Source organism: Callorhinus ursinus, unplaced genomic scaffold (assembly GCF_003265705.2).
Source record: "Callorhinus ursinus isolate GAN/ISIS: 27379988/994484 unplaced genomic scaffold, GSC_fseal_2.0 scaffold20, whole genome shotgun sequence".
Taxonomy (NCBI): domain Eukaryota; kingdom Metazoa; phylum Chordata; class Mammalia; order Carnivora; family Otariidae; genus Callorhinus; species Callorhinus ursinus.
In genome coordinates this window covers 25,429,543-25,440,004 of record NW_027397082.1, presented here as the reverse complement: position 1 = coordinate 25,440,004, position 10,462 = coordinate 25,429,543, and the positions used below count along the sequence as shown (strand labels likewise).

Sequence of the window (10,462 nt, the reverse complement as noted above, 5' to 3'; positions counted from 1 at the left end):
TAGTGGTGGCTTTTCTGCCTGTCTGGAACCAGCAGCATATCAAAACAAAAGGGTCATGACTTTATGTATTTGTTAAAGTTAGAATCCATGTTCTCATGTAACTCAGGCTTGATTTGACCTGGTTACACAAGTGTAGGTGAAGCGAAAGTTTCACAGGAATGAGAATAATGCTGTGCTTTCACTTGCCTACCAATAAATACACACACACACACAAATGAAGTTCAAGAACCCCTCATTTTGTAAGCCTTGTGTTTGTGCAGTTTTGCCTTCAGGGGTAAAGCAAACAAGGTAACAAACTCCCTTGGGTTAGGGTGTCTTTCAGCTTGTTCCCGGCACGTCCTCAGTACCACGGGACATGACTTCATGTTGCATCAACATTTTCTTCGTTTGTTGCGTAGAAATGTGTTTCCCATTGTTTTTTTACAGTGCAGCGTGTACATGTGAAGGGACAGCTTGAGGCAGATAGTTCGGGGCAAGGGTGTTGGTCTGACCAAGGTGAGTTTTCATATGGCAGCTGTTTATTCCCCTTTATTTACCAAGGGGTTGGTCTGTGGGTCAGGAGAGGAACTCTCTGCTTGGTCATTTGTGGAAGCAGAGAGGAAGAGAAGGGGTGAGAAGGTCAAGTCCTGTGACAGATGGCTTCTCAGGAGCTAAATGAGACCTGCTTTTTGAAAGCAGTTTCCCTCTTTTCTGACTTTTGTCTCTAAGCTGCCGGGATTTTAGCTCTAGGCAGCTTAGAACACTTCTTAGAGAAATCCCCCAGGGGAGACAGTCAGATGATATCCTGTTGTCCTTACCAGTGTGCTTTTCCACACAAGAAGGTGTTGTCCAGTTCAGTCAAGAATTGGTGAAACTTTCTGTTTTATTTTCCAGACATAAATCATCACAATAAACTCAGTGCCTTCAACTGAGAACCGCAACAATAAAGCCGAGAGAGTTAGACTGTGAATTTGGTTGACCTAGTTAAAGGTGGTCTGTCTTCCTGGGGTGTAAGGCTGGAAGGGGAAGCAGGGATCACTGCCTTTGGGGCCGGGTGAACTGGGCTGTCCGGATTTGACAGCCTGGCTTCTGGTTGACCTGCCCTTCATAGTGGGGCTATGTGTCTCCTGATGAGGCCAGTATAGGAGGGGAGTTGGTGGCATTCTTTTAAGGGCTTGTATGATAGTGAATAATGACAGGAGTTTTTGTTCATTCAGAAAGCATTTATGGAGAATGCACTTGAGGGGAACGATGGGCATCTGTCAGGCCGACTTTGGGTGGGGAGAGGAAGAGACTGCTGTAGGGGAGACACTAGGGGGTGAAGGAGGCAAATGGGGGCTGTAGTCTGGTCTGTGCCCTTTGGTCATGTCTAAACAGAGGGATGGGGGTGTGGGCTCTCAAGGGATAGAAGTGTGCGTGGCAGTGACCCCAGAATCAAAGAGAGATGTGTGGGAAAGCAGGGAAGAAAGAAGACTTCTGAGGGGGTCAGCCTGAGAAGATCTGCACAGGCTTCGGAAGGGCTGAGTTTAGGGTGTTTGAGTGGTGGGAATAGAGCTGAGGGGCGGCATTTCAGATGCAGAAAGAATCCAACTTTTACTCACTGTGGGTCTCTGCTCTGTCCCTGTGACTTACCTGCCTATTTGGCTTTTACTCTGCATTAGTTTTTAGGACCAGACCCCAAAAGCTGTTCAGAGGTTACCATAACTAGCAGTTACTTCTCATCTTCTTTGCATCAGTATTTTCATATATATTCTTTGTAATCCTTCAACAGTCCTAAGTATGTGCTAGGATCTGTAGCTTGTAATTGAGGAGACAGATGCCCAGACCTGGGTGCACCCACCTACAAGGTGGCAAAGATGGTCTGGGAGCCAGCTCCCTTAATGTTGGGCTCAAGAGGGGGGGGTCTTCACCTGAGTCCTTGGGTGCTGGGGACAGAAATGGCTGCCTTTGTGGATAGCCATGGGCTACCAGGAAGATAGCTTGTGTTTACACTTTCATGTTCTGGGATGGATTTGAGAAGTTCCAGGCTGTCCTGAGGTGACATCCTTGGCCAGGTGGGTCCCAGCATCCTTTCTGCAGCCACAAGATGGCAAGATTTTGAACCTGGATTCCCGCCCAACAAGACTTTGCAAAAAAAATAAAGTTCTTTTTTTTTTTTTTTTGATTTTGTATTTTTTTAATTTATTTTTTTATTGTTATGTTAATCACCATATATTACATCATTAGTTTTTGATGCAGTGTTCCATGATAAAGTTCTTTTTTAATGGACTCATTAAGTCCACAATTGTTTGTGAAACCTGTCAGTGATGAGAAAAGCAAAAGTGGAAAAGCGAGCTCAATTTGCTATGCACTTCTCAACTTCTATTACATTCTCGGAGACATGAGCCTGCTTGGGTGGTGCTGAAGGCAATGGCCCATGGTATCCATGTCTGGATCACACAATCCATCCTTTGCACCAGAGCAGATTGGCCATGGGGGCTGCCAAGCTCTGAACCAGGTTGAAAAAATCACCTGTGCAGTTTGGGAAAGTTTGGGAATCTGAGCAACTGAGTGTAGGGAAAATTGAAACTAAAAAGGCAGGGTACGGAGGTGTTGAAAGGGGAAGCCATTCGAGAAAGCAAGAACAGCTTGGTCAAATCACAAAAGTGACAGGGCCTCTGCACCAGTGCACTGCCTTGCCCGGAGTGGAAAGTCAGTGTAGGTGCTGGGGAGGAGGATGTGGTGCCCACACTGGAGGGCTCAGGGAGACCTTCTGATGCTGGGCTAAGGGCTTTGGTCTATAGATTATGGGAAGCTATTGAAAATAAAGTATGGGGGAAGGAGGCAGGAAGTATATTTCCAGAATATTAACCTGTGGCAGGGTGCACAATGGATTGAAGGATATGAATCTGGCAACTAATTAATGTCAGACAATAATCAAATGTCATAATCCCAGTTTGGGCTGTCTCTTAAGATAATACAAAGATGATCATTATATGAACAACTTGTGTCCCTGCTGTCTCCTCTGTTCTCAACTGATTGCTGGTTTCTATTTATGCACCATGTATTATTTACTACTTCTGTAACTGTGTGCTTGTCCCTCTGTTCAGCACCAACAGCCTTCTGCTTCATATAGTTATTTATACGTTTGTCTGCACCACTGTAGCACCTCCCTGAGGAATCCAAATTTTCAATTTGAGTCTGTTTCCTAGAGCATGCCCGGACTAAGATTACTGGAGCCAAGGAGATCTCTATCAAAGAAATAGCAACCCTGCCTCCTGGTTCCTGAACTTGGCTTCCAGGGTGGAATCTATTATTAAATAAATAAGGTATTAACCAAATCAAACAACTTTTAATGACCCAGAAAAAATCATTCAATTCACAGAAAAAAATCAAGAGAAGAGCAGACATCTCATCAACACGGCTTGCAGCGGAGTTGAAGAATGCTGGTAGCGATGTGTTTTCACAGTTCATCTTGCAAGACTCCCGTGCAGTTTCCTGGAGAAGCTGGACTCCTGCCCTCCAGAATTTTTTTTTACATGTGCTCATGGATGAGCAAAAGAACTAGAGGTCATCCTTCCTTTCTTCCTTCTTTCAGTATGTATAATTGAGCCTCACCGTGTCAGGGTGTGGGGAGGTAGATGTGCCAACTAAGCCAGTGTGAACAGGGATCCTGCAAAGCCTGGTTCAGAGCAGAGTGTAGGAGAGAACCGTCAGCTCTGCTGTGGGGTGGCGGGGGGGTGGGGAGGGCGCAGGGGTCCTGTAGGTCTTCCTAGAGGAGATCAGTTTTGGATTCGGCCTTTGAGGATGAGAAAGTCCAGTGGCATGGAGTGAAGAGGAAAACATTTTAGGCAGGAGACACTGCAGGGACAAAGACAGAGAGGCTCGGGGTTTTTTTTTTTTTTTTTTTTTTTTTAAGCAGGGCTGCTACTGGCAATTTGGCCAGGACTGTTAGAGGACAGTTACACTGCATGGGGTTTATGTCCCTTCACTACCTAGCACCCCATAGTGATAACCAGAGCCTTACAGACATTTCCAGTGGTCCGGGGTGAGAGGGGCTTTGCGGGGAATCAGTGCCACCCCGAATGAGAACCACTGGAGGGAGTTCTTGAGATTTGAGTGGGAGGGAGTCACTAATAGGCCCTGGTTTAAGGAATGTAGGACCTCTTCCTTAGAGTGTGGAGAACCAGTGCAAATTCTGGACAAGGGAAAGACCTGATCAGAGGGGATCTGGGTTTATAAAGGTCCCTCTGACCCCATGGTGAGGGACAGATTACAAGAGGCAGAGTCTGAAAAGTACAAGGTAGATCCCTCCGTTCCCTACTTCCTTCCTTCCTTCCTCCCTCCCTTCTACCCTCCCTCCCTCCCTCCCTCCCTCCCTTCCTTCCTATCTATTTTTACCAACACACAACTAGTAAGATAATTGTTCCCTGCTATCCTTGGGCCATTCACTTAGGTATTTCAAAGAATGGAACATCTTTCCTATGAACTGCTGTGCTTCCCGGAAAACTGCTTTTATGAAGTGGTTGTGAATGATCTCAGCTGCCACACTCAGGTCTTGTGCTTTGTTTAATCTTCACATTATGAGGCAGGACTTATTGCACCTATTATATGGATGGGGAAACTGAGGTTCAGAAGTCTGAATCCACAAATCCTAGGCTTGTAACCACTCTACTATAGTGACTAGGGAGTTTTGGTTAGCATTTCACTATTGATTTTTCTTTTTCTAATCAGCAGTGTGGTACCCAAGGAAACATCTCTGAGAGATGGGGACTGGTTCTTTTGCCTTGCTTTTCTCTTTTCCATCAGCTTTCTGCGATGATGAGAACTGTCCCTTGTAAGCCTCAGCACTGGGCCACCATGCTATAGTTAGAGCTTTTGCCTGATGTAAGAGGCCCCAGGCTTTCAATTCCCCTTTGGGGAAAAATTATTTTACAGAAAATCACTCACTGCCCCCAACATGTTTAGCCAAGATGTTCTCATTTTCTGGGAGCCAGAATAAACTGGCAGGGTGCTAGAGTCAATGCCGGCTGGGACCTACGTGTGCTTCCGCTGGCCGGGGAGTGATAGACGAGGCAGCAGTGTCCTTCAACCCAGACTTTCTCCCGGCCTGATTTATTGCTCCCGTCTCTCGCTCTGGCTTTTTGCTAAGATTTCCTTCCAAAATCTTCACTGCGGATCCAGGATTGTCCATGTGCGTTTTTGCTTTGCCACTGTTGACGGAGAGCTTTGGGTGAGTGCCCTGGCGCCACCCACTCCTGCCCTATCTGCAGGAGTCATCTTTCATCTGTCAAAACCCAGATCTGTTCACATGCTGTGAAGGGTGGCTCCTGTCCAAAGCCACTTCCACCCCTTCCCCTGCTCCTGCCACATGGTGGCTGAGCCACTGGCTTCAGAGGCTTGAGGCCGCAGCCCAGTCTCTTTGAACCCGGACCCAGTGTCTCCTAGTACGCTGTCTGGCCCCTCGCATCAGAGATCTCTCTGTGAAGTAATGCAGGAATGTTTTCTCAAGAGGACCAGAGTAGCCATTTATTTCGACTCCACCATATTGACTCAAGGAAATCTCTTCCTTCTTTAAATTGTTCCTGGAGTCAGCAGGGTTTTTGTGCTCAACCATTTGCCCAGGGCAAAACCCCTTCCATCCAGCCCCTCTGGATTGTATTTGCCAAAGTGGGAAAACACTCAAGCAAAATATCTTCCCCAGAATAAGTGAGAGACTCCTTTTAAGATAGTTAATAAAAATCAGGCATCTCTTTTGGTGTAATTTTTCATTTCAGAAGCCAAAGTATAGCCTGGCTTTTAAGACCTGCAAGCAGCACAAGGCCTTTGCTGGGTGGGTTGGCGTCTCTTTGCAGACGCCTGGAGCTCCGAAGTTCCCGCTTTGAGAAGAGCATGTCTGTGTGCATGTCAGACTCTCCCGCTTTCACATAGTTTACATTTTCCTGTCATTGCAGTGTCACTCCAGCTGCACTGTACGAAACTAGTTTTATTTTTGACCTTTGAGATTTTTTTTTCTCCTAGCGCCTAGAGACAGTAAAGGTGGACTACGAGTCTTCATGACAAAAAATTCTCTTGTGTTTCCCTAAATTGCAAGCCATCTAAGACTGGTCTCAGGATATTCTTGTACAGCAGCTGCCACTCAGTCCCTTTCCTTTGGTGATAGTGAGGGCAGGTATGTGTGGTTTGAAAGAATTCGCAAGATCATTCTGATAAACACCGCCCTGCACCCATTGAGACTCTCAGGTCTAAATGGAGGCACAGTTATTTGGGCCCTTGACGAAACTCACTGGAGTCTTGGTCAGGGTTGCAACTCCATAACCTCAGTCAAACCATTTAATAGTTTCGATATGGTCAGAATGGTTGAATTGGTTATGTATGGATGTCTAAATATGGCTATATTTCAGGTTCTTCTGTCCTTCTGAGACTTCTCTAAACTTTTGCCCAATTCCTCCAGTATCTGCTCCATTGGGCGTAGATTCCTTGGGATAACTTTGGCAGTTTGTTAGCCATTTGGAGTGTCAGATTCCTCATCTATAAAATGGGAGTGTTGTGAGGATTAGAGGCAGCGGATGTGGGTTGCCAAGCACGCTGCCGGGAATGCAGCAGGGCGCTAGAGAAAGGACTGCTAGACCCAAGATGATGCTAGTGATATATACAGTTGAGACTGAAACAGCTTGATTTTTCTTCTCCCCAACATATTCTGATCTCTATGGGTATGATAACCTGAGATTCTCAAAATTGAAAACAAGGGTGAAAATCCACTCTATTTTGAGCTTCTCTACTCTGTGCCCTGGTGTCAGGTTAGGTGCCCTCATGTGCTATTTCATTTCCTTCCTCATCTCAGTGCTCTGAAGTAGCCCTGAAAGTCCCATTTTATAGATGAGCACACCGAGTCTGAAGAGGCTGTTAATGTATCAGTCAAGGCACTTGGTTACAAGCATATTGGATTGATTTAAGCAGAAAAGGAGTGTATGGAAAGGATATCAAGGAGCTCACAGAATCACTGGGAAGGTTAGGGGACAGGCTTAGAAAACAGGGCAGGGACAGGCTTGGAACAAATGCTCTAAGGTCTGCAGCCAAACCTTACACCACAGAACTGTTCCCCAATACCACCGGCCCTGGACCCTGGGAGCTGCCGCCACCGCTGCAGTCACTTGGAAACCGATTGTTGCTGCCACTGCTACTGCTGCAGAAAGAATGCTCTCTTTATCTTGCTTCATGAGTCAGCAGCTCCCAGTTCTGAGTCTGGGGTGGGCATCTGTGTACCCCAGCTTGGGTCACATGCCCCTGTCCTACTGCAAGGGACGCTGGGTAACTAAGTTATCTGGCTTTCAGGTGGAGAAGACGCATGTTGCAAAGCTCATTTGGTGTGGAAATTTTCAAACAGAGAGGGAATCAGAAGTTAGGGTAGCACAGGATGGGGGGAATGGGGTAACTGGGTGATGGACATTAAGGAGGGCATGTGATGTAATGAGCACTGGGTATTATATAAGACTGATGAATCACTGACCTCTACCTCTAGAACTAATAATACATTATATGTTAATTAATTGAATTTAAATAAAAAATTTAAAATAAAAAAAAAGTTAGGGTAGCCCAAAAGTCATTAAATAGCTACCACATTGAGAAATCTGGATTCATCACCCAACCTGGACACACCCAAATGCTGTTACTGTGTGATCTTCCATGGGGAGTGTTTTTGCCTTCTCTAAGCACCAGACCTCAAGGCCTTTCCCTTGACAGGTTAAATACTGCTATAAATACAAAATACATGTTAATAGTGCCCCCTGCCAAAAATCCCTTGGTACCTAAATGAGTGAGAGGGGCTGGAGGCTGTGAGGACCCCTGAATACACAGACTTTGACTCATGGGTGGAAAGCATTCCTGAGATGGTCTAACTCACCTCTTCACCTGTAGTGGAGAAAAGTCCACATGGGCTGCCATCTGCTGTCACAGATGGATTGTATCACTCAATAGCCTTACCCTGCCCTAGAATCTCAACACATAGAACACTCTGAGGGAAGAAAGCAAACTTCCTCCAAAAATAAAATCATACCACCAGATAAAGCAAAAATTGGACAACCATCCTGGATGGCAATTGAACAATATGCAAGCATCGGGAGCCTCAAAAATGTGTCTGATTCACTAATTCCTTTTTCTAGAAATCAGGCCTGGGGAAATGTAGACAGAGGTATAGAGAAAGTTTATGTTTCAGAATATTTATTTATAACAGGGTAATTTATGCTAGAAAAATATTGGTCCTGATTTTAAAAAATACACATCATACACATACTCATATAAAAAAATCCAATAAGAAATATACCAAAATGTCAATTTTGTAATTGTGAGATTATCTCTCAGGTGGAGGGATTGCAGCTGATTTTTAAATGTTATTTTAAAAATATTTTCTTGGGACTTCCAGAACTTTCTACAATAAATATGTACTTCTTTTATAATTAGAAAAATAGTATGTGTTACATTTTAAAAATTCCATCAGATAATACCATCTTCAAAGAAACCAGAGAGAGAAAAGTTAAGCCAGTATTTAGGGGAGAAGGATGGTTCTGTCGTCCACCCCTAGGGGCCATCTGGATAGAGGGCAAATTAAAACCTAAAAGTTTAAAGTCAATCAGTTTGTCTTCATGGGCCCTAGATGGGGAAAACTTCAGTCATTTTCCTTGCCTGGCACTCTTGTGGTCAGAGGATGAAATCCAATCATGGGGTCATTTGGGTTTATACATTCCATGGCAAACCAATTTGGCCATTTCTCTGCATTTCCCAAAAGTTCTCTGACTTCCTAGACAGGAATTGTGAGCACAGGGAGACCTTTATGCTGGTTCCTGCAGCACATCTGGTTAACAGCATGTGCCAGATGGGCTCCCTTTCATCTGGGGAGAGGAGCAGTAGGGGGCACACGAGCCTCTGTAGGTCCAAGGAACTTCCCCAGTGGAGGCTCCAGTTCTTGGTGAAGTATTTCAAGTTAGGATGTAAGTGTATCATGTTGGAGTCACAACGTTTTTTAACTTCAGGGGAATATGCTTTTTATTATAGTCTGCCCACCTGACTTTTAGGTTCATTGCTCAGCCCAAAGATGTTTTAGACAAACTGTTGGTTGGTTTCTGACACCATGGTGCATTACGTGAATATTCACTGAACATCCACTGTGTGCCCTGCACTGTGCTCTGCGCTGGGGAGACAGCAATGAACAAGACAGATGTGGTCCCTGGACTCAGGAAGCTCGCTTCCACCAGTAAGAAGGCACATTGCCCTGGTGTGTCTTCCTGCACTTGGGCACAGACTGCTGACTTTCTGCACTCACTAACCCATATGTTGTTTGGTCTGTACCTAGCCTCTGATCGTACCAACCTCTCCATCACCTTAGACATGCTAAGTTGGAAGTAAAACTCTAGGAAATACTCAAGTCTGCAAGTCCAAGAATAGTGAAAAAAGGGTATTGCTGGAAGAGGGTGAGTGACCGAGTTTAGCTGGAAAAAAAAAGGATGAGATAGTTGAGTGGCCAGTACCAACTAGGGAGAGGAACGAAGGGAGAGGGGCCAGAGAGGTAAGTGTCACTGCAGCCACGTCTCGGACTTGCTCAGTCTCTTCCCAGGAGCTTCTCCTCGCTGTGCCTCCACCCACCTTACCCACTACCCTGTCCTAAACGTCCTTTCGTTCTCCATTCCTTGCGGAAACTCTGGATGAAGGGAAGCCAGACCCATTCCTTCTCCCCTTTCCCTACTCACCATACTCCTCCTTCCTGCCCTGAGGCCTGAATATTCGTACTGAAGCACTGTCCAGATAACCAGTCCAGTTGGGCCTTATCAACCCTCGTGTCTCATTGGAGGACATTTCTTTTTATCTAGAAACCAACCAACCAGAAGCCTACCCACTGAAATGCTTGAAGTTCTCTATAAGACTAAACACTATTTACAAGGACTCTGAGACTTCTCAAGAGCTTAGAATGCCTCTTCATTTATTAAAAATAAATGGAATGGTGCTTTGAAAAGTTGTTGGCTTATTTATTTTGTGCCATTGTTCAATTTTTTTTTTAAAGATTTTATTTATTTATTTGACAGAGATAGAGAGCACAAGTAGGCAGAGAGGCAGGCAGAGGGAGAGGGAGAAGCAGGCTCTCCACCGAGCAGGGAGCCCGATGCGGGACTCGATCCTGGGACTCCAGGATCATGACCTGAGCCGAAGGCAGTCGCTTAACCAACTGAGCCACCCAGGCACCCATGCCATTGTTCAATTTTTAAAAAAGCCAATCTTACATGCTTTAGGTATAGGACTTCTAAGAGGGCAGGCAGGAAACAGAATTGATCTCCCCCGTGGTTCAAATTCAGGGACTTTTGGGAAATGACCACTTAATTGAGGGGTAATCAGGCTTGAGGGAATCGACAAGGGAAATTGAGGCATCTAGAGACTAGCAACAGTGGGGCTCCAGTATCACCTCTGAGCCTGGAGGGGCAGGAAGAGGAGCCATTGTTACTGGAGCCTGAGAGCG

At 45.5% G+C, this 10,462-nt stretch overlaps 1 long non-coding RNA gene across 1 annotated transcript; it reads left to right on the top strand.

Moving 5' to 3' along the window:
• Positions 1-425: 425 nt before the first annotated feature.
• On the top strand, positions 426-9,956 carry LOC141374694 (uncharacterized). The gene is made up of 3 exons (XR_012381778.1): positions 426-495; positions 3,344-3,555; positions 9,822-9,956. It is a non-coding gene; the product is annotated as an uncharacterized lncRNA (long non-coding RNA).
• The last annotated feature ends 506 nt before the right edge of the window (positions 9,957-10,462 follow it).